This window comes from Astatotilapia calliptera, chromosome 3 (genome assembly GCF_964374335.1).
Source record: "Astatotilapia calliptera chromosome 3, fAstCal68.1, whole genome shotgun sequence".
In the NCBI taxonomy this organism is placed as follows: Eukaryota; Metazoa; Chordata; class Actinopteri; order Cichliformes; family Cichlidae; genus Astatotilapia; species Astatotilapia calliptera.
This window is the reverse complement of record NC_137424.1, coordinates 24237570-24260409: the sequence shown is the minus strand read 5'-3', so window position 1 is coordinate 24260409 and position 22840 is coordinate 24237570. Positions and strand designations below refer to the sequence as shown.

The window sequence follows — 22840 nt, the reverse complement described above, 5'->3', positions numbered from 1 at the left end:
CCACACCAGGGCCTGTGGCTGCTGGCTGAGGCCACTTACACCACACCAGGGCCTGTGGCTGCTGGCTGAGGTCACTTACACCACACCAGGGCCTGTGGCTGCTGGCTGAGGGCACTTACACCACACCAGTGCCTGTGGCTTCTGGCTGAGGCCACTTACACCACACCAGGGCCTGTGGCTCTTGCTCAGGCCACTTACACCACACCAAGGCCTGTGGCTGCTGGCTGAGGCCACTTACACCACACCAGGGCCTGTGGCTCTTGCTCAGGCCACTTACACCACACCAGGGCCTGTGGCACTGGCTGAGGCCACTTACACCACACCAGGGCCTGTGGCTGCTGGCTGAGGCCACCTACACCACACCAGGGCATTAGTTGCTATTGAGGCCAATTACACCACACCAGGGTCTGTGACTCTTGCTCAGGCCACTTACACCACACCAAGGCCTGTGGCTGCTGGCTGAGGCCACTTACACCACACCAGGGCCTGTGGCTCTTGCTCAGGCCACTTACACCACACCAGGGCCTGTGGCACTGGCTGAGGTCACTTACACCACACCAGGGCCTGTGGCTGCTGGCTGAGGGCACTTACACCACACCAGTGCCTGTGGCTTCTGGCTGAGGCCACTTACACCACACCAGGGCCTGTGGCTGCTGGCTCAGGCCACTTACACCACACCAGGGCCTGTGGCTGCTGGCTGAGGCCACTTACACCACACCAGGGCCTGTGGCTGCTGGCTGAGGTCACTTACACCACACCAGGGCCTGTGGCTGCTGGCTGAGGCCACTTACACCACACCAGTGCCTGTGGCTGCTGGCTGAGGCCACTTACACCACACCAGGGCATTAGTTGCTATTGAGGCCCCTTACACCACACCAGGGCCTGTGGCACTGGCTGAGGCCACTTACACCACACCAGGGCCTGTGGCTGCTGGCTGAGGCCACATACACCACAACAGGGCATTAGTTGCTATTGAGGCCAATTACACCACACCAGGGTCTGTGGCTCTTGCTCAGGCCACTTACACCACACCAGGGCCTGTGGCTGCTGGCTGAGGCCACTTACACCACACCAGGGCCTGTGGCTGCTGGCTGAGGCCACTTACACCACACCAGGGCATTAGTTGCTATTGAGGCCACTTACACCACACCAGGGCCTGTGGCTGCTGGCTGAGGCCACTTACACCACACCAGGGCATAAGTTGCTATTGAGGCCAATTACACCACACCAGGGTCTTTGGCTCTTGCTCAGGCCACTTACACCACACCAGGGCCTGTGGCACTGGCTGAGGTCACTTACACCACACCAGTGCCTGTGGCTGCTGGCTGAGGGCACTTACACCACACCAGTGCCTGTGGCTTCTGGCTGAGGCCACTTACACCACACCAGGGCCTGTGGCTGCTGGCTCAGGCCACTTACACCACACCAGGGCCTGTGGCTGCTGGCTGAGGCCACTTACACCACACCAGGGCCTGTGGCTGCTGGCTGAGGCCACTTACACCACACCAGTGCCTGTGGCTGCTGGCTGAGGCCACTTACACCACACCAGGGCATTAGTTGCTATTGAGGCCCCTTACACCACACCAGGGCCTGTGGCACTGGCTGAGGCCACTTACACCACACCAGGGCCTGTGGCTGCTGGCTGAGGCCACATACACCACAACAGGGCATTAGTTGCAATTGAGGCCAATTACACCACACCAGGGTCTGTGGCTTTTGCTCAGGCCACTTACACCACACCAGGGCCTGTGGCACTGGCTGAGGCCACTTACACTACACCAGGGCCTGTGGCTCTGGCTGAGGCCACTTACACCACACCAGGGCCTGTGGCTGCTGGCTGAGGCCACTTACACCACACCAGGGCCTGTGGCTGCTGGCTGAGGCCACTTACACCACACCAGGGCCTGTGGCTGCTGGCTGAGGCCACTTACACCACACCAGGGCCTGTGGCTGCTGGCTGAGGCCACTTACACCACACCAGTGCCTGTGGCTTCTGGCTGAGGCCACTTACACCACACCAGGGCCTGTGGCTCTTGCTCAGGCCACTCACATCACACCAGGCCCTGCGCTTCTGGCCGAGGCCATCTTCACCAAACCAGGCCCTGTGCTGCTAGCTGTGGCCATGTACAACACACCAGGCCCTGTGCTGGTTCCTGAGGCCATCTTCAACAATCCAGGGCCTGTGCTGTTAGATAAATGCTAAACTGAGCCCTTGGGTTAGGGTATTATGCAAACATGCAGGTATGGTTAAAGGATTGTCTTCGTAACTTCAGGTACTTGCCACCTAATCAGTTGAATCCATAAATTGAGACATTGTGCTGGGGCCAGCAGCTTACGGCCATACCACCCTGAGCATGCCCGACCTCGTCTGATCTCGGAAGCTAAGCAGGGCTGGGCTTGGTTAGTACTTGGATGGGAGACTACCTGGGAATACCTGGTGCTGTAAGCCTTTCATTTTCATGTCATTGAACCGCTTTTGATCCAGAGAAGGGGTGTATTAAAAGACCAAAAGCAGCTGCCCATTAATGAGGGCACATTAACGACATTGATTTTGGCTCTTTTCCAATGTCTTGTGCTGCTAGCTGATGCCACCTACACCACACCAGGGCCTGAGTGACCGGCTGGGGCCACTTACACCACATCAGGGCCTGTGGCTGCTGGCTGAGGCCACCTACACCACACCAGGGCATTAGTTGCTATTGAGGCCAATTACACCACACCAGGGTCTGTGACTCTTGCTCAGGCCACTTACACCACACCAGGGCCTGTGGCACTGGCTGAGGCCACTTACACCACACCAGGGCCTGTGGCTGCTGGCTGAGGCCACTTACACCACACCAGGGCCTGTGGCTGCTGGCTGAGGTCACTTACACCACACCAGGGCCTGTGGCTGCTGGCTGAGGGCACTTACACCACACCAGTGCCTGTGGCTTCTGGCTGAGGCCACTTACACCACACCAGGGCCTGTGGCTCTTGCTCAGGCCACTTACACCACACCAGGGCCTGTGGCTGCTGGCTGAGGCCACTTACACCACACCAGGGCCTGTGGCTCTTGCTCAGGCCACTTACACCACACCAGGGCCTGTGGCACTGGCTGAGGCCACTTACACCACACCAGGGCCTGTGGCTGCTGGCTGAGGCCACCTACACCACACCAGGGCATTAGTTGCTATTGAGGCCAATTACACCACACCAGGGTCTGTGACTCTTGCTCAGGCCACTTACACCACACCAGGGCCTGTGGCACTGGCTGAGGCCACTTACACCACACCAGGGCCTGTGGCTGCTAGCTGAGGCCACTTACACCACACCAGGGCCTGTGGCTGCTGGCTGAGGTCACTTACACCACACCAGGGCCTGTGGCTGCTGGCTGAGGGCACTTACACCACACCAGGGCCTGTGGCTTCTGGCTGAGGCCACTTACACCACACCAGGGCCTGTGGCTGCTGGCTCAGGCCACTTACACCACACCAGGGCCTGTGGCTGCTGGCTGAGGCCACTTACACCACACCAGGGCCTGTGGCTGCTGGCTGAGGCCACTTACACCACACCAGTGCCAGTGGCTGCTGGCTGAGGCCACTTACACCACACCAGGGCATTAGTTGCTATTGAGGCCCCTTACACCACACCAGGGCCTGTGGCACTGGCTGAGGCCACTTACACCACACCAGGGCCTGTGGCTGCTGGCTGAGGCCACCTACACCACACCAGGGCATTAGTTGCTATTGAGGCCAATTACACCACACCAGGGTCTGTGGCTCTTGCTCAGGCCACTTACACCACACCAGGGCCTGTGGCACTGGCTGAGGCCACTTACACTACACCAGGGCCTGTGGCTCTGGCTGAGGCCACTTACACCACACCAGGGCCTGTGGCTGCTGGCTGAGGCCACTTACACCACACCAGGGCCTGTGGCTGCTGGCTGAGGCCACTTACACCACACCAGGGCCTGTGGCTGCTGGCTGAGGCCACTTACACCACACCAGGGCCTGTGGCTGCTGGCTGAGGCCACTTACACCACACCAGTGCCTGTGGCTTCTGGCTGAGGCCACTTGCACCACACCAGGGCCTGTGGCTCTTGCTCAGGCCACTCACATCACACCAGGCCCTGCGCTTCTTGCCGAGGCCATCTTCACCAAACCAGGCCCTGTGCTTCTTGCTGTGGCCATGTACAACACACCAGGCCCTGTGCTGGTTCCTGAGGCCATCTTCAACAATCCAGGGCCTGTGCTGTTAGATAAATGCTAAACTGAGCCTTTGGGTTAGGGTATTATGCAAACATGCAGGTATGGTTAAAGGATTGTCTTCGTAACTTCAGGTACTTGCCACCTAATCAGTTGAATCCATAAATTGAGACATTGTGCTGGGGCCAGCAGCTTACGGCCATACCACCCTGAGCACGCCCGACCTCGTCTAATCTCGGAAGCTAAGCAGGGCTGGGCTTGGTTAGTACTTGGATGGGAGACTGCCTGGGAATACCTGGTGCTATAAGCCTTTCATTTTCATGTCATTGAACCGCTTTTGATCCAGAGAAGGGGTGTATTAAAAGACCAAAAGCAGCTGCCCATTAATGAGGGCACATTAACGACATTGCTTTTGGCTGTTTTCCAATGTCTTGTGCTGCTAGCTGATGCCACCTACACCACACCAGGGCCTGAGTGACCGGCTGGGGCCACTTACACCACATCAGGGCCTGTGGCTGCTGGCTGAGGCCACTTACACCACACCAGGGCCTGTGGCTGCGGGCTGAGGCCACTTACACCACACCAGGGCATTAGTTGCTATTGAGGCCAATTACACCACACCAGGGTCTGTGGCTCTTGCTCAGGCCACTTACACCACACCAGGGCCTGGGGCTGCTGGCTGAGGCCACTTACACCACACCAGGGCCTGTGGCTGCTGGCTGAGGCCACCTACACCACACCAGGGCATTAGTTGCTATTGAGGCCAATTACACCACACCAGGGTCTGTGACTCTTGCTCAGGCCACTTACACCACACCAGGGCCTGTGGCACTGGCTGAGGCCACTTACACCACACCAGGGCCTGTGGCTGCTGGCTGAGGCCACTTACACCACACCATGGCCTGTGGCTGCTGGCTGAGGCCACTTACACCACACCAGGGCCTGTGGCTGCTGGCTGAGGCCACTTACACCACACCAGGGCCTATGTCTGCTGGCTGAGGGCACTTACACCACAGCAGTGCCTGTGGCTGTTGGCTGAGGCCACTTACACCACACCAGGGCATTAGTTGCTATTGAGGCCCCTTACACCACACCAGGGCCTGTGGCACTGGCTGAGGCCACTTACACCACACCAGGGCCTGTGGCTGCTGGCTGAGGCCACCTACACCACACCAGGGCATTAGTTGCTATTGAGGCCAATTACACCACACCAGGGTCGGTGGCTCTTGCTCAGGCCACTTACACCACACCAGGGCCTGTGGCACTGGCTGAAGTCACTTACACCACACCAGGGCCTGTGGCTGCTGGCTGAGGCCACTTACACCACACCAGTGCCTGTGGCTTCTGGCTGAGGCCACTTACACCACACCACGGCCTTATTTGCTTCTGAGGCCACTTACACCACACCAGGGCCTGTGGCTCTGGATGAGGCCACTTACACCACACCAGGGCCTGTGGCTGCTGGCTGAGGCCACTTACACCACACCAGTGCCTGTGGCTTCTGGCTGAGGCGACTTACACCACACCAAGGCCTGTGGCTGCTGGCTGAGGCCACTTACACCACACCAGGGTCTGTGGCTCTTGCTCAGGCCACTTACACCACACCAGGGCCTGTGGCTCCTGGCTGAGGCCACATACACCACAATACGGCCTTATTTGCTTCTCAGGCCACTTACACCACACCAGGGCCTGTGGCTGCTGGCTGAGGCCACATACACCACACCAGGGCCTTAGTTGCTATTGAGGCCAATTACACCACACCAGGGCCTGTGGCTCTTGCTCAGGCCACTTACACCACACCAGGGCCTGTGGCTCTTGCTCAGGCCACTTACTCCACACCAGGGCCTGTGGCTCTTGCTCAGGCCACTTACACCACACCAGGGCCTGTGGCTCTTGCTCAGGCCACTCACATCACACCAGGCCCTGCGCTTCTGGCCGAGGCCATCTTCACCAAACCAGGCCCTGTGCTGCTAGCTGTGGCCATGTACAACACACCAGGCCCTGTGCTGGTTCCTGAGGCCATCTTCAACAATCCATGGCCTGTGCTGTTAGATAAATGCTAAACTGAGCCTTTGGGTTAGGGTATTATGCAAACATGCAGGTATGGTTAAAGGATTGTCTTCGTAACTTCAGGTACTTGCCACCTAATCAGTTGAATCCATAAATTGAGACATTGTGCTGGGGCCAGCAGCTTACGGCCATACCACCCTGAGCACGCCCGACCTCGTCTGATCTCGGAAGCTAAGCAGGGCTGGGCTTGGTTTGTACTTGGATGGGAGACTACCTGGTGCTGTAAGCCTTTCATTTTCATGTCATTGAACCGCTTTTGATCCAGAGAAGGGGTGTATTAAAAGACCAAAAGCAGCTGCCCATTAATGATGGCACATTAACGACATTGCTTTTGGCTGTTTTACAATGTCTTGTGCTGCTAGCTGATGCCACCTACACCACACCAGGGCCTGAGTGACCGGCTGGGGCCACTTACACCACATCAGGGCCTGTGGCTGCTGGCTGAGGCCACTTACACCACACCAGGGCCTGTGGCTGCTGGCTGAGGCCACTTACACCACATCAGGGCCTGTGGCTGCAGGCTGAGGCCACCTACACCACACCAGGGCATTAGTTGTTATTGAGGCCAATTACACCACACCAGGGTCTGTGACTCTTGCTCAGGCCACTTACACCACACCAGGGCCTGTGGCACTGGCTGAGGCCACTTACACCACACCAGGGCCTGTGGCTGCTGGCTGAGGCCACTTACACCACACCAGGGCCTGTGGCTGCTGGCTGAGGTCACTTACACCACACCAGGGCCTGTGGCTGCTGGCTGAGGGCACTTACACCACACCAGTGCCTGTGGCTTCTGGCTGAGGCCACTTACACCACACCAGGGCCTGTGGCTGCTGGCTCAGGCCACTTACACCACACCAGGGCCTGTGGCTGCTGGCTGAGGCCACTTACACCACACCAGTGCCTGTGGCTGCTGGCTGAGGCCACTTACACCACACCAGGGCCTGTGGCTGCTGGCTGAGGTCACTTACACCACACCAGGGCCTGTGGCTGCTGGCTGAGGCCACTTACACCACACCAGGGCCTGTGGCTGCTGGCTGAGGCCACCTACACCACACCAGGGCATTAGTTGCTATTGAGGCCACTTACACCACACCAGGGTCTGTGGCTCTTGCTCAGGCCACTTACACCACACCAGGGCCTGTGGCACTGGCTGAGGCCACTTACACTACACCAGGGCCTGTGGCTGCTGGCTGAGGCCACTTACACCACACCAGGGCCTGTGGCTGCTGGCTGAGGCCACTTACACCACACCAGGGCCTGTGGCTCTTGCTCAGGCCACTTACACCACACCAGGGCCTGTGGCACTGGCTGAGGCCACTTAAACCACACCAGGGCCTGTGGCTGCTGGCTGAGGCCACCTACACCACACCAGGGCATTAGTTGCTATTGAGGCCAATTACACCACACCAGGGTCTGTGACTCTTGCTCAGGCCACTTACACCACACCAGGGCCTGTGGCACTGGCTGAGGCCACTTACACCACACCAGGGCCTGTGGCTGCTGGCTGAGGCCACTTACACCACACCAGGGCCTGTGGCTGTTGGCTGAGGTCACTTACACCACACCAGGGCCTGTGGCTGCTGGCTGAGGGCACTTACACAACACCAGTACCTGTGGCTTCTGGCTGAGGCCACTTACACCACACCAGGGCCTGTGGCAGCTGGCTCAGGCCACTTACACCACACCAGGGCCTGTGGCTGCTGGCTGAGGCCACTTACACCACACCAGGGCCTGTGGCTGCTGGCTGAGGCCACTTACACCACACCAGGGCCTGTGGCTCTTGCTCAGGCCACTCACATCACACCAGGCCCTGCGCTTCTGGCCGAGGCCATCTTCACCAAACCAGGCCCTGTGCTGCTAGCTGTGGCCATGTACAACACACCAGGCCCTGTGCTGGTTCCTGAGGCCATCTTCAACAATCCAGGGCCTGTGCTGTTAGATAAATGCTAAACTGAGCCTTTGGGTTAGGGTATTATGCAAACATGCAGGTATGGTTAAAGGATTGTCTTCGTAACTTCAGGTACTTGCCACCTAATCAGTTGAATCCATAAATTGAGACATTGTGCTGGGGCCAGCAGCTTACGGCCATACCACCCTGAGCATGCCCGACCTCGTCTGATCTCGGAAGCTAAGCAGGGCTGGGCTTGGTTAGTACTTGGATGGGAGACTACCTGGGAATACCTGGTGCTGTAAGCCTTTCATTTTCATGTCATTGAACCGCTTTTGATCCAGAGAAGGGGTGTATTAAAAGACCAAAAGCAGCTGCCCATTAATGAGGGCACATTAACGACATTGATTTTGGCTCTTTTCCAATGTCTTGTGCTGCTAGCTGATGCCACCTACACCACACCAGGGCCTGAGTGACCGGCTGGGGCCACTTACACCACATCAGGGCCTGTGGCTGCTGGCTGAGGCCACCTACACCACACCAGGGCATTAGTTGCTATTGAGGCCAATTACACCACACCAGGGTCTGTGACTCTTGCTCAGGCCACTTACACCACACCAGGGCCTGTGGCACTGGCTGAGGCCACTTACACCACACCAGGGCCTGTGGCTGCTGGCTGAGGCCACTTACACCACACCAGGGCCTGTGGCTGCTGGCTGAGGTCACTTACACCACACCAGGGCCTGTGGCTGCTGGCTGAGGGCACTTACACCACACCAGTGCCTGTGGCTTCTGGCTGAGGCCACTTACACCACACCAGGGCCTGTGGCTCTTGCTCAGGCCACTTACACCACACCAGGGCCTGTGGCTGCTGGCTGAGGCCACTTACACCACACCAGGGCCTGTGGCTCTTGCTCAGGCCACTTACACCACACCAGGGCCTGTGGCACTGGCTGAGGCCACTTACACCACACCAGGGCCTGTGGCTGCTGGCTGAGGCCACCTACACCACACCAGGGCATTAGTTGCTATTGAGGCCAATTACACCACACCAGGGTCTGTGACTCTTGCTCAGGCCACTTACACCACACCAGGGCCTGTGGCACTGGCTGAGGCCACTTACACCACACCAGGGCCTGTGGCTGCTGGCTGAGGCCACTTACACCACACCAGGGCCTGTGGCTGCTGGCTGAGGTCACTTACACCACACCAGGGCCTGTGGCTGCTGGCTGAGGGCACTTACACCACACCAGTGCCTGTGGCTTCTGGCTGAGGCCACTTACACCACACCAGGGCCTGTGGCTGCTGGCTCAGGCCACTTACACCACACCAGGGCCTGTGGCTGCTGGCTGAGGCCACTTACACCACACCAGGGCCTGTGGCTGCTGGCTGAGGCCACTTACACCACACCAGTGCCAGTGGCTGCTGGCTGAGGCCACTTACACCACACCAGGGCATTAGTTGCTATTGAGGCCCCTTACACCACACCAGGGCCTGTGGCTGCTGGCTGAGGCCACCTACACCACACCAGGGCATTAGTTGCTATTGAGGCCACTTACACCACACCAGGGCCTGTGGCTGCTGGCTGAGGCCACCTACACCACACCAGGGCATTAGTTGCTATTGAGGCCAATTACACCACACCAGGGTCTGTGGCTCTTGCTCAGGCCACTTACACCACACCAGGGCCTGTGGCACTGGCTGAGGCCACTTACACCACACCAGGGCCTGTGGCTGCTGGCTGAGGCCACTTACACCACACCAGGGCCTGTGGCTGCTGGCTGAGGTCACTTACACCACACCAGGGCCTGTGGCTGCTGGCTGAGGGCACTTACACCACACCAGTGCCTGTGGCTTCTGGCTGAGGCCACATACACCACACCAGGGCCTGTGGCTGCTGGCTCAGGCCACTTACACCACACCAGGGCCTGTGGCTGCTGGCTGAGGCCACTTACACCACACCAGGGCCTGTGGCTGCTGGCTGAGGCCACTTACACCACACCAGTGCCTGTGGCTGCTGGCTGAGGCCACTTACACCACACCAGGGCATTAGTTGCTATTGAGGCCACTTACACCACATCAGGGCCTTTGGCACTGGCTGAGGCCACTTACACCACACCAGGGCCTGTGGCTGCTGGCTGAGGCCACCTACACCACACCAGGGCATTAGTTGCTATTGAGGCCCCTTACACCACACCAGGGCCTGTGGCACTGGCTGAGGCCACTTACACCACACCAGGGCCTGTGGCTGCTGGCTGAGGCCACCTACACCACACCAGGGCATTAGTTGCTATTGAGGCCAATTACACCACACCAGGGTCTGTGGCTCTTGCTCAGGCCACTTACACCCCACCAGGGCCTGTGGCACTGGTTGAGGCCACTTACACTATACCAGGGCCTGTGGCTCTGGCTGAGGCCACTTACACCACACCAGGGCCTGTGGCTGCTGGCTGAGGCCACTTACACCACACCAGGGCCTGTGGCTGCTGGCTGAGGCCACTTACACCACACCAGGGCCTGTGGCTGCTGGCTGAGGCCACTTACACCACACCAGGGCCTGTGGCTGCTGGCTGAGGCCACTTACACCACACCAGGGCCTGTGTCTGCTGGCTGAGGCCACTTACACCACACCAGTGCCTGTGGCTTCTGGCTGAGGCCACTTACACCACACCAGGGCCTGTGGCTCTTGCTCAGGCCACTCACATCACACCAGGCCCTGCGCTTCTTGCCGAGGCCATCTTCACCAAACCAGGCCCTGTGCTTCTTGCTGTGGCCATGTACAACACACCAGGCCCTGTGCTGGTTCCTGAGGCCATCTTCAACAATCCAGGGCCTGTGCTGTTAGATAAATGCTAAACTGAGCCTTTGGGTTAGGGTATTATGCAAACATGCAGGTATGGTTAAAGGATTGTCTTCGTAACTTCAGGTACTTGCCACCTAATCAGTTGAATCCATAAATTGAGACATTGTGCTGGGGCCAGCAGCTTACGGCCATACCACCCTGAGCACGCCCGACCTCGTCTAATCTCGGAAGCTAAGCAGGGCTGGGCTTGGTTAGTACTTGGATGGGAGACTGCCTGGGAATACCTGGTGCTATAATCCTTTCATTTTCATGTCATTGAACCGCTTTTGATCCAGAGAAGGGGTGTATTAAAAGACCAAAAGCAGCTGCCCATTAATGAGGGCACATTAACGACATTGCTTTTGGCTGTTTTCCAATGTCTTGTGCTGCTAGCTGATGCCACCTACACCACACCAGGGCCTGAGTGACCGGCTGGGGCCACTTACACCACATCAGGGCCTGTGGCTGCTGGCTGAGGCCACTTACACCACACCAGGGCCTGTGGCTGCGGGCTGAGGCCACTTACACCACACCAGGGCATTAGTTGCTATTGAGGCCAATTACACCACACCAGGGTCTGTGGCTCTTGCTCAGGCCACTTACACCACACCAGGGCCTGGGGCTGCTGGCTGAGGCCACTTACACCACACCAGGGCCTGTGGCTGCTGGCTGAGGCCACCTACACCACACCAGGGCATTAGTTGCTATTGAGGCCAATTACACCACACCAGGGTCTGTGACTCTTGCTCAGGCCACTTACACCACACCAGGGCCTGTGGCACTGGCTGAGGCCACTTACACCACACCAGGGCCTGTGGCTGCTGGCTGAGGCCACTTACACCACACCATGGCCTGTGGCTGCTGGCTGAGGCCACTTACACCACACCAGGGCCTGTGGCTGCTGGCTGAGGCCACTTACACCACACCAGGGCCTATGTCTGCTGGCTGAGGGCACTTACACCACAGCAGTGCCTGTGGCTGTTGGCTGAGGCCACTTACACCACACCAGGGCATTAGTTGCTATTGAGGCCCCTTACACCACACCAGGGCCTGTGGCACTGGCTGAGGCCACTTACACCACACCAGGGCCTGTGGCTGCTGGCTGAGGCCACCTACACCACACCAGGGCATTAGTTGCTATTGAGGCCAATTACACCACACCAGGGTCGGTGGCTCTTGCTCAGGCCACTTACACCACACCAGGGCCTGTGGCACTGGCTGAAGTCACTTACACCACACCAGGGCCTGTGGCTGCTGGCTGAGGCCACTTACACCACACCAGTGCCTGTGGCTTCTGGCTGAGGCCACTTACACCACACCACGGCCTTATTTGCTTCTGAGGCCACTTACACCACACCAGGGCCTGTGGCTCTGGATGAGGCCACTTACACCACACCAGGGCCTGTGGCTGCTGGCTGAGGCCACTTACACCACACCAGTGCCTGTGGCTTCTGGCTGAGGCGACTTACACCACACCAAGGCCTGTGGCTGCTGGCTGAGGCCACTTACACCACACCAGGGTCTGTGGCTCTTGCTCAGGCCACTTACACCACACCAGGGCCTGTGGCTCCTGGCTGAGGCCACATACACCACAATACGGCCTTATTTGCTTCTCAGGCCACTTACACCACACCAGGGCCTGTGGCTGCTGGCTGAGGCCACATACACCACACCAGGGCCTTAGTTGCTATTGAGGCCAATTACACCACACCAGGGCCTGTGGCTCTTGCTCAGGCCACTTACACCACACCAGGGCCTGTGGCTCTTGCTCAGGCCACTTACTCCACACCAGGGCCTGTGGCTCTTGCTCAGGCCACTTACACCACACCAGGGCCTGTGGCTCTTGCTCAGGCCACTCATATCACACCAGGCCCTGTGCTTCTGGCCGAGGCCATCTTCACCAAACCAGGCCCTGTGCTGCTAGCTGTGGCCATGTACAACACACCAGGCCCTGTTCTGGTTCCTGAGGCCATCTTCAACAATCCAGGGCCTGTGCTGTTGGATAAATGCTAAACTGAGCCTTTTGGTTAGGGTATTATGCAAACATGCGGGTATGGTTATAGGATTGTCTTCGTAACTTCAGGTACTTGCCACCTAATCACTTGAATCCATAAATTGAGACATTGTGCTGGGGCCAGCAGCTTACGGCCATACCACCCTGAGCACGCCCGACCTCGTCTGATCTCGGAAGCTAAGCAGGGCTGGGCTTGGTTAGTACTTGGATGGGAGACTTCCTTGGAATGCCTGGTGCTGTAAGCCTTTCATTTTCATGTCATTGAACCGCTTTTGATCCAGAGAAGGGGTGTATTAAAAGACCAAAAGCAGCTGCCCATTAATGAGGGCACATTAACGACACTGCTTTTGGCTCTTTTCCAATGTCTTGTGCTGCTAGCTGATGCCACCTACACCACACCAGGGCCTGAGTGACCGGCTGGGGCCACTTACACCACATCAGGGCCTGTGGCTCTGGCTGAGGCCACTTACACCACACCAGGGCCTGTGGCTGCTGGCTGAGGCCACTTACACCACACCAGGGCCTGTGGCTGCTGGCTGAGGCCACCTACACCACACCAGGGCCTTAGTTGCTATTGAGGCCAATTACACCACACCAGGGTCTGTGGCTCTGGCTGAGGCCACTTACACCACACCAGGGCCTGTGGCTGCTAGCTGATGCCACCTACACAACACCAGGGCCTAAGTGACCGGCTGGGGCCACTTACACCACATCAGGGCCTGTGGCTCTGGCTGAGGCCACTTACACCACACCAAGGCCTGTGGCTGCTGGCTGAGGCCACCTACACCACACCAGGGCCTTAGTTGCTATTGAGGCCAATTACACCACACCAGGGTCTGTGGCTCTTGCTCAGGCCACTTACACCACACCAGGGCCTGTGGCTGCTGGCTGAGGCCACTTACACCACACAAGGGCCTGTGGCTGCTGGCTGAGGCCACCTACACCACACCAGGGCCTGTGGCTGCTGGCTGAGACCACTTACACCACACCAGGGCCTGTGGCTCTTGCTCAGGCCACTTACACCACACCAGGGCCTGTGGCTCTTGCTCAGGCCACTCATATCACACCAGGCCCTGTGCTTCTGGCCGAGGCCATCTTCACCAAACCAGGCCCTGTGCTTCTTGCTGTGGCCATGTACAACACACCAGGCCCTGTGCTTGTTCCTGAGGCCATCTTCAACAATCCAGGGCCTGTGCTGTTAGATAAATGCTAAACTGAGCCTTTGGGTTAGGGTATTATGCAAACATGCAGGTATGGTTAAAGGATTGTCTTCGTAACTTCAGGTACTTGCCACCTAATCAGTTGAATCCATAAATTGAGACATTGTGCTGGGGCCAGCAGCTTACGGCCATACCACCCTGAGCACGCCCGACCTCGTCTGATCTCGGAAGATAAGCATGGCTGGGCTTGGTTAGTACTTGGATGGGAGACTACCTGGGAATACCTGGTGCTGTAAGCCTTTCTTTTTCATGTCATTGAACCGCTTTTGATCCAGAGAAGGGGTGTATTAAAAGACCAAAAGAAGCTGCCCATTAATGAGGGCACATTAACGACACTGCTTTTGGCTGTTTTCCAATGTCTTGTGCTGCTAGCTGATGCCACCTACACCACACCAGGGCCTGAGTGACCGGCTGGGGCCACTTACACCACATCAGGGCCTGTGGCTGCTGGCTGAGGCCACTTACACCACACCAGGGCCTGTGGCTGCTGGCTGAGGCCACTTACACCACACCAGGGCATTAGTTGCTATTGAGGCCAATTACACCACACCAGGGTCTGTGGCTCTTGCTCAGGCCACTTACACCACACCAGGGCCTGTGGCACTGGCTGAGGCCACTTACACCACACCAGGGCCTGTGGCTGCTGGCTGAGGCCACTTACACCACACCAGGGCCTGTGGCTGCTGGATGAGGCGACTTACACCACACCAAGGCCTGTGGCTGCTGGCTGAGGCCACTTACACCACACCAGGGCCTTAGTTGCTATTGAGGCCACTTACACCACACCAGGGCCTGTGGCTGCTGGCTGTGGCCATGTACACCACACCAGGGCCTGTGGCTGCTGGCTGAGGCCACATACACCACACCAGGGCCTTAGTTGCTATTGAGGCCAATTACACCACACCAGGGCCTGTGGCTGCTGGCTGAGGCCACTTACACCACACCAGGGCCTGTGGCTGCTGGCTGAGGCCACTTACACCACACCAGGGCCTGTGGCTCTTGCTCAGGCCACTCATATCACACCAGACCCTGTGCTTCTGGCCGAGGCCATCTTCACCCAACCAGGCCCTGTGCTGCTAGCTGTGGCCATGTACAACACACCAGGCCCTGTGCTGGTTCCAGAAGCCATCTTCAACAATCCAGGGCCTGTGCTGTTGGATAAATGCCAAACTGAGCCTTTGGGTTAGGGTATTATGCAAACATGCAGTTATGGTTATAGGATTGTCTTCGTAACTTCAGGTACTTGCCACCTAATCACTTGAATCCATAAATTGAGACATTGTGCTGGGGCCAGCAGCTTACGGCCATACCACCCTGAGCACGCCCGACCTCGTCTGATCTCGGAAGCTAAGCAGGGCTGGGCTTGGTTAGTACCTGGATGGGAGACTGCCTGGGAATACCTGGTGCTGTAAGCCTTTCATTTTCATGTCATTGAACTGCTTTTGATCCAGAGAAGGGGTGTATTAAAAGACCAAAAGCAGCTGCCCATTAATGAGGGCACATTAACGACACTGCTTTTGGCTTTTTTCCAATGTCTTGTGCTGCTAGCTGATGCCACCTACACCACACCAGGGCCTGAGTGACCGGCTGGGGCCACTTACACCACATCAGGGCCTGTGGCTCTGGCTGAGGCCACTTACACCACACCAGGGCCTGTGGCTGCTGGCTGAGGCCACTTACACCACACCAGGGCCTGTGGCTGCTGGCTGAGGCCACCTACACCACACCAGGGCATTAGTTGCTATTGAGGCCAATTACACCACACCAGGGTCTGTGGCTCTTGCTCAGGCCACTTACACCACACCAGGGCCTGTGGCACTGGCTGAGGCCACTTACACTACACCAGGGCCTGTGGTTCTGGCTGAGGCCACTTACACCACATCAGGGCCTGTGGCTGCTGGATGAGGCGACTTACACCACACCAAGGGCCTGTGGCTGCTGGCTGAGGCCACCCACACCACACCAGGGCCTGTGGCTGCTGGCTGAGGCCACTTACACCACACCAGGGCCTGTGGCTCTTGCTCAGGCCACTCATATCACACCAGACCCTGTGGCTCTGGCTGAGGCCACTTACACCACACCAGGGCCTGTGGCTCTGGCTGAGGCCACTTACACCACATCAGGGCCTGTGGCTGCTGGATGAGGCGACTTACACCACACCAAGGGCCTGTGGCTGCTGGCTGAGGCCACCTACACCACACCAGGGCCTGTGGCTGCTGGCTGAGGCCACTTACACCACACCAAGGGCCTGTGGCTGCTGGCTGAGGCCACATACACAACACCATGGCCTTTTTTGCTTCTGAGGCCACTTACACCACACCAGGGCCTGTGGCTGCTGGCTGAGGCCACATACACCACACCAGGGCCTTAGTTGCTATTGAGGCCAATTACACCACACCAGGGCCTGTTGCTCTTGCTCAGGCCACTTACACCACACCAGGGCCTGTGGCTCTTGCTCAGGCCACTTACTCCACACCAGGGCCTGTGGCTCTTGCTCAGGCCACTCATATCACACCAGGCCCTGTGCTTCTGGCCGAGGCCATCTTCACCAAACCAGGCCCTGTGCTGCTAGCTGTGGCCATGTACAACACACCAGGCCCTGTTCTGGTTCCTGAGGCCATCTTCAACAATCCAGGGCCTGTGCTGTTGGATAAATGCTAAACTGAGCCTTTGGGTTAGGGTATTATGCAAACATGCAGGTATGGTTATAGGATTGTCTTCGTAACTTCAGGTACTTGCCACCTAATCAGTTGAATCCATAAATTGAGACATTGTGCTGGGGCCAGCAGCTTACGGCCATACCACCCTGAGCACGCCCGACCTCGTCTGATCTCGGAAGCTAAGCAGGGCTGGGCTTGGTTAGTACTTGGATGGGAGACTTCCTTGGAATACCTAGTGCTGTAAGCCTTTCATTTTCATGTCATTGAACCGCTTTTGATCCAGAGAAGGGGTGTATTAAAAGACCAAAAGCAGCTGCCCATTAATGAGGGCACATTAACGACATTGCTTTTGGCTGTTTTCCAATGTCTTGTGCTGCTAGCTGATGCCACTTACACCACACCAGGGCCAGAGTGACCGGCTGGGGCCACTTACACCACACCAGGGCCTGTGGCTGCTGGCTGAGGCCACCTACACCACACCAGGGCCTTACTTGCTATTGAGGCCAATTACACCACACCAGGGTCTGTGGCTCTTGCTCAGGCCACTTACACCACACCAGGGCCTGTGGCTGCTGGATGAGGCGACTTACACCACACCAAGGCCTGTGGCTGCTGGATGAGGCCACTTACACAACACCAGGGCCTTAGTTGCTATTGAGGCCACTTACACCACACCAGGGCCTGTGGCTCTGGCTGAGGCCACTTACACCACACCACGGCCTTATTTGCTTCTGAGGCCACTTACACCACACCAGGGCCTGTGGCTCTGGCTGAGGCCACTTACACCACACCAGGGCCTGTGGCTCTTGCTCAGGCCACTTACACCACACCAGGGCCTGTGGCTCTTGCTCAGGCCACTCATATCACACCAGGCCCTGTGCTTCTGGCCGAGGCCATCTTCACCAAACCAGGCCCTGTGCTGCTAGCTGTGACCATGTACAACACACCAGGCCCTGTTCTTGTTCCTGAGGCCATCTTCAACAATCCAGGGCCTGTGCTGTTGGATAAATGCTAAACTGAGCCTTTGGGTTAGGGTATTATGCAAACATGCAGGTATGGTTATAGGATTGTCTTCGTAACTCCAGGTACTTGCCACCTAATCACTTGAATCCATAAATTGAGACATTGTGCTGTGGCCAGCAGCTTAGGGCCATACCACCCTGAGCATGCCCGACCACGTCTGATCTCGGAAGCTAAGCAGGGCTGTTCTTGGTTAGTACTTGGATGGGAGACTTCCTTGGAATACCAGGTGCTGTAAGCCTTTCATTTTCATGTCTTTGAACCGCTTTTGATCCAGAGAAGGGGTGTATTAAAAGACCAAAAGCAGCTGCCCATTAATGAGGGCACATTAACGACATTGCTTTTGGCTGTTTTCCAATGTCTTGTGCTGCTAGCTGATGCCACCTACACCACACCAGGGCCTGAGTGACCGGCTGGGGCCACTTACACCACATCAGGTCCTGTGGCTGCTGGCTGAGGCCACTTACACCACACCAGGGCCTGTGGCTGCTGGCTGAGGCCACTTACACCACACCAGGGCATTAGTTGCTATTGAGGCCAATTACACCACACCAGGGTCTGTGGCTCTTGCTCAGGCCACTTACACCACACCAGGGCCTGTGGCTGCTGGCTGAGGCCACTTACACCACACCAGGGCCTGTGGCTGCTGGCTGAGGCCACTTACACCACACCAGGGCCTGTGGCTGCTGGCTGAGGGCACTTACACCACACCAGTGCCTGTGGCTTCTGGCTGAGGCCACTTACACCACACCAGTGCCTGTGGCTCTTGCTCATGCCACTTACACCACACCAGGGCCTGTGGCTGCTGGCTGAGGGCACTTACACCACACCAGTGCCTGTGGCTGCTGGCTGAGGCCACTTACACCACACCAGGGCATTAGTTGCTATTGAGGCCACTTACACCACACCAGGGCCTGTGGCTGCTGGCTGAGGCCACATACACAACACCAGGGCCTTAGTTGCTATTGAGGCCAATTACACCACACCAGGGCCTGTGGCACTGGCTGAGGTCACTTACACCACACCAGGGCCTGTGGCTGCTGGCTGAGGCCACTTACACCACACAAGGGCCTGTGGCTGCTGGCTGAGGCCACCCACACCACACCAGGGCCTGTGGCTGCTGGCTGAGGCCACTTACACCACACCAGGGCCTGTGGCTCTTGCTCAGGCCACTCATATCACACCAGACCCTGTGCTTCTGGCCGAGGCCATCTTCACCAAACCAGGCCCTGTGCTGCTTGCTGTGGCCATGTACAACACACCAGGCCCTGTGCTGGTTCCTGAGGCCATCTTCAACAATCCAGGGCCTGTGCTGTTAGATAAATGCCAAACTGAGCCTTTGGGTTAGGGTATTATGCAAACATGCAGGTATGGTTATAGGATTGTCTTCGTAACTTCAGGTACTTGCCACCTAATCAGTTGAATCCATAAATTGAGACATTGTGCTGGGGCCAGCAGCTTACGGCCATACCACCCTGAGCACGCCCGACCTCGTCTGATCTCGGAAGCTAAGAAGGGCTGGGCTTGGTTAGTACTTGGATGGGAGACTGCCTGGGAATACCTGGTGCTGTAAGCCTTTCATTTTCATGTCATTGAACCGCTTTTGATCCAGAGAAGGGGTGTATTAAAAGACCAACAGCAGCTGCCCATTAATGAGGGCACATTAACGACACTGCTTTTGGCTGTTTTCCAATGTCTTGTGCTGCTAGCTGATGCCACCTACACCACACCAGGGCCTGAGTGACCGGCTGGGGCCACTTACACCACATCAGGGCCTGTGGCTCTGGCTGAGGCCACTTACACCACACCAGGGCCTGTGGCTCTGGCTGAGGCCACTTACACCACATCAGGGCCTGTGGCTGCTGGATGAGGCGACTTACACCACACCAAGGGCCTGTGGCTGCTGGCTGAGGCCACCCACACCACACCAGGGCCTGTGGCTGCTGGCTGAGGCCACTTACACCACACCAGGGCCTGTGGCTCTTGCTCAGGCCACTCATATCACACCAGACCCTGTGGCTCTGGCTGAGGCCACTTACACCACACCAGGGCCTGTGGCTCTGGCTGAGGCCACTTACACCACATCAGGGCCTGTGGCTGCTGGATGAGGCGACTTACACCACACCAAGGGCCTGTGGCTGCTGGCTGAGGCCACCCACACCACACCAGGGCCTGTGGCTGCTGGCTGAGGCCACTTACACCACACCAAGGGCCTGTGGCTGCTGGCTGAGGCCACATACACAACACCACGGCCTTATTTGCTTCTGAGGCCACTTACACCACACCAGGGCCTGTGGCTGCTGGCTGAGGTCACATACACCACACCAGGGCCTTAGTTGCTATTGAGGCCAATTACACCACACCAGGGCCTGTTGCTCTTGCTCAGGCCACTTACACCACACCAGGGCCTGTGGCTCTTGCTCAGGCCACTTACTCCACACCAGGGCCTGTGGCTCTTGCTCAGGCCACTCATATCACACCAGGCCCTGTGCTTCTGGCCGAGGCCATCTTCACCAAACCAGGCCCTGTGCTGCTAGCTGTGGCCATGTACAACACACCAGGCCCTGTTCTGGTTCCTGAGGCCATCTTCAACAATCCAGGGCCTGTGCTGTTGGATAAATGCTAAACTGAGCCTTTGGGTTAGGGTATTATGCAAACATGCAGGTATGGTTATAGGATTGTCTTCGTAACTTCAGGTACTTGCCACCTAATCAGTTGAATCCATAAATTGAGACATTGTGCTGGGGCCAGCAGCTTACGGCCATACCACCCTGAGCACGCCCGACCTCGTCTGATCTCGGAAGCTAAGCAGGGCTGGGCTTGGTTAGTACTTGGATGGGAGACTTCCTTGGAATACCTGGTGCTGTAAGCCTTTCATTTTCATGTCATTGAACCGCTTTTGATCCAGAGAAGGGGTGTATTAAAAGACCAAAAGCAGCTGCCCATTAATGAGGGCACATTAACGACATTGCTTTTGGCTGTTTTCCAATGTCTTGTGCTGCTAGCTGATGCCACTTACACCACACCAGGGCCTGAGTGACCGGCTGGGGCCACTTACACCACATCAGGGCCTGTGGTTGCTGGCTGAGGCCACTTACACCACACCAGGGCCTGTGGCTGCTGGCTGAGGCCACCTACACCACACCAGGGCCTTACTTGCTATTGAGGCCAATTACACCACACCAGGGTCTGTGGCTCTTGCTCAGGCCACTTTTACCACACCAGGGCCTGTGGCTGCTGGATGAGGCGACTTACACCACACCAAGGCCTGTGGCTGCTGGATGAGGCCACTTACACCACACCAGGGCCTTAGTTGCTATTGAGGCCACTTACACCACACCAGGGCCTGTGGCTCTGGCTGAGGCCACTTACACCACACCACGGCCTTATTTGCTTCTGAGGCCACTTACACCACACCAGGGCCTGTGGCTCTGGCTGAGGCCACTTACACCACACCAGGGCCTGTGGCTCTTGCTCAGGCCACTTACTCCACACCAGGGCCTGTGGCTCTTGCTCAGGCCACTCCTATCACACCAGGCCCTGTGGCTGCTGGCCGAGGCCACTTACACCACACCAGGGCATTAGTTGCTATTGAGGCCACTTACACCACACCAGGGCCTGTGGCTGCTGGCTGAGGCCACCTACACCACACCAGGGCATTAGTTGCTATTGAGGCCAATTACACCACACCAGGGTCTGTGGCTCTTGCTCAGGCCACTTACACCACACCAGGGCCTGTGGCACTGGCTGAGGCCACTTACACCACACCAGGGCCTGTGGCTGCTGGCTGAGGCCACTTACACCACACCAGTGCCTGTGGCTTCTGGCTGAGGCCACTTACACCACACCAGGGCCTGTGGCTGCTGGCTGAGGCCACTTACACCACACCAGTGCCTGTGGCTTCTGGCTGAGGCCACTTAGACCACACCAGGGCCTGTGGCTCTTGCTCAGGCCACTCACATCACACCAGGCCCTGCGCTTCTGGCCGAGGCCATCTTCACCAAACCAGGCCCTGTGCTGCTAGCTGTGGCCATGTACAACACACCAGGCCCTGTGCTGGTTCCTGAGGCCATCTTCAACAATCCAGGGCCTGTGCTGTTAGATAAATGCTAAACTGAGCCTTTGGGTTAGGGTATTATGCAAACATGCAGGTATGGTTAAAGGATTGTCTTCGTAACTTCAGGTACTTGCCACCTAATCAGTTGAATCCATAAATTGAGACATTTTGCTGGGGCCAGCAGCTTACGGCCATACCACCCTGAGCACGCCCGAACTCGTCTGATCTCGGAAGCTAAGCAGGGCTGGGCTTGGTTAGTACTTGGATGGGAGACTACCTGGGAATACCTGGTGCTGTAAGCCTTTCATTTTCATGTCATTGAACCGCTTTTGATCCAGAGAAGGGGTGTATTAAAAGACCAAAAGCAGCTGCCCATTAATGAGGGCACATTAACGACATTGCTTTTGGCTGTTTTCCAATGTCTTGTGCTGCTAGCTGATGCCACCTACACCACACCAGGGCCTGAGTGACCGGCTGGGGCCACTTACACCACATCAGGGCCTGTGGCTGCTGGCTGAGGCCACTTACACCACACCAGGGCCTGTGGCTGCTGGCTGAGGCCACTTACACCACACCAGGGCATTAGTTGCTATTGAGGCCAATTACACCACACCAGGGTCTGTGGCTCTTGCTCAGGCCACTTACACCACACCAGGGCCTGTGGCACTGGCTGAGGCCACTTACACCACACCAGGGCCTGTGGCTGCTGGCTGAGGCCACTTACACCACACCAGGGCCTGTGGCTGCTGGCTGAGGCCACTTACACCACACCAGGGCCTGTGGCTGCTGGCTGAGGCCACTTACACCACACCAGGGCATTAGTTGCTATTGAGGCCACTTACACCACACCAGGGCCTGTGGCTGCTGGCTGAGGCCACCTAC

General features: G+C 57.6%; 9 non-coding genes and 4 pseudogenes across 9 annotated transcripts; all 13 read left to right on the top strand.

Annotated features, from left to right (window-relative positions):
- Positions 1 to 2330: 2330 nt before the first annotated feature.
- Positions 2331 to 2449, top strand: LOC145426683 (5S ribosomal RNA). The gene has a single exon (XR_013907394.1). It is a non-coding gene; the product is annotated as a 5S ribosomal RNA (ribosomal RNA).
- Positions 2450 to 4375: 1926 nt separating this feature from the next.
- Positions 4376 to 4494, top strand: LOC145427315 (5S ribosomal RNA; annotated as a pseudogene).
- A 1880-nt stretch (positions 4495 to 6374) lies between these two features.
- On the top strand, positions 6375 to 6483 carry LOC145427467 (5S ribosomal RNA; annotated as a pseudogene).
- Positions 6484 to 8334: 1851 nt separating this feature from the next.
- On the top strand, positions 8335 to 8453 carry LOC145426682 (5S ribosomal RNA). The gene has a single exon (XR_013907393.1). It is a non-coding gene; the product is annotated as a 5S ribosomal RNA (ribosomal RNA).
- Positions 8454 to 11128: 2675 nt separating this feature from the next.
- On the top strand, positions 11129 to 11247 carry LOC145427386 (5S ribosomal RNA; annotated as a pseudogene).
- A 1880-nt stretch (positions 11248 to 13127) lies between these two features.
- On the top strand, positions 13128 to 13246 carry LOC145427001 (5S ribosomal RNA). Its single transcript, XR_013907724.1, has one exon. It is a non-coding gene; the product is annotated as a 5S ribosomal RNA (ribosomal RNA).
- Positions 13247 to 14341: 1095 nt separating this feature from the next.
- LOC145427085 (5S ribosomal RNA) lies at positions 14342 to 14460 on the top strand. Its single transcript, XR_013907809.1, has one exon. It is a non-coding gene; the product is annotated as a 5S ribosomal RNA (ribosomal RNA).
- Positions 14461 to 15517: 1057 nt separating this feature from the next.
- LOC145426565 (5S ribosomal RNA) lies at positions 15518 to 15636 on the top strand. Its single transcript, XR_013907275.1, has one exon. It is a non-coding gene; the product is annotated as a 5S ribosomal RNA (ribosomal RNA).
- Positions 15637 to 17009: 1373 nt separating this feature from the next.
- Positions 17010 to 17128, top strand: LOC145426616 (5S ribosomal RNA). The gene has a single exon (XR_013907326.1). It is a non-coding gene; the product is annotated as a 5S ribosomal RNA (ribosomal RNA).
- An 895-nt stretch (positions 17129 to 18023) lies between these two features.
- Positions 18024 to 18142, top strand: LOC145427435 (5S ribosomal RNA; annotated as a pseudogene).
- Positions 18143 to 19358: 1216 nt separating this feature from the next.
- Positions 19359 to 19477, top strand: LOC145427053 (5S ribosomal RNA). The gene has a single exon (XR_013907777.1). It is a non-coding gene; the product is annotated as a 5S ribosomal RNA (ribosomal RNA).
- Positions 19478 to 20654: 1177 nt separating this feature from the next.
- LOC145426791 (5S ribosomal RNA) lies at positions 20655 to 20773 on the top strand. Its single transcript, XR_013907508.1, has one exon. It is a non-coding gene; the product is annotated as a 5S ribosomal RNA (ribosomal RNA).
- A 1368-nt stretch (positions 20774 to 22141) lies between these two features.
- Positions 22142 to 22260, top strand: LOC145426690 (5S ribosomal RNA). Its single transcript, XR_013907401.1, has one exon. It is a non-coding gene; the product is annotated as a 5S ribosomal RNA (ribosomal RNA).
- Positions 22261 to 22840: the final 580 nt, after the last annotated feature.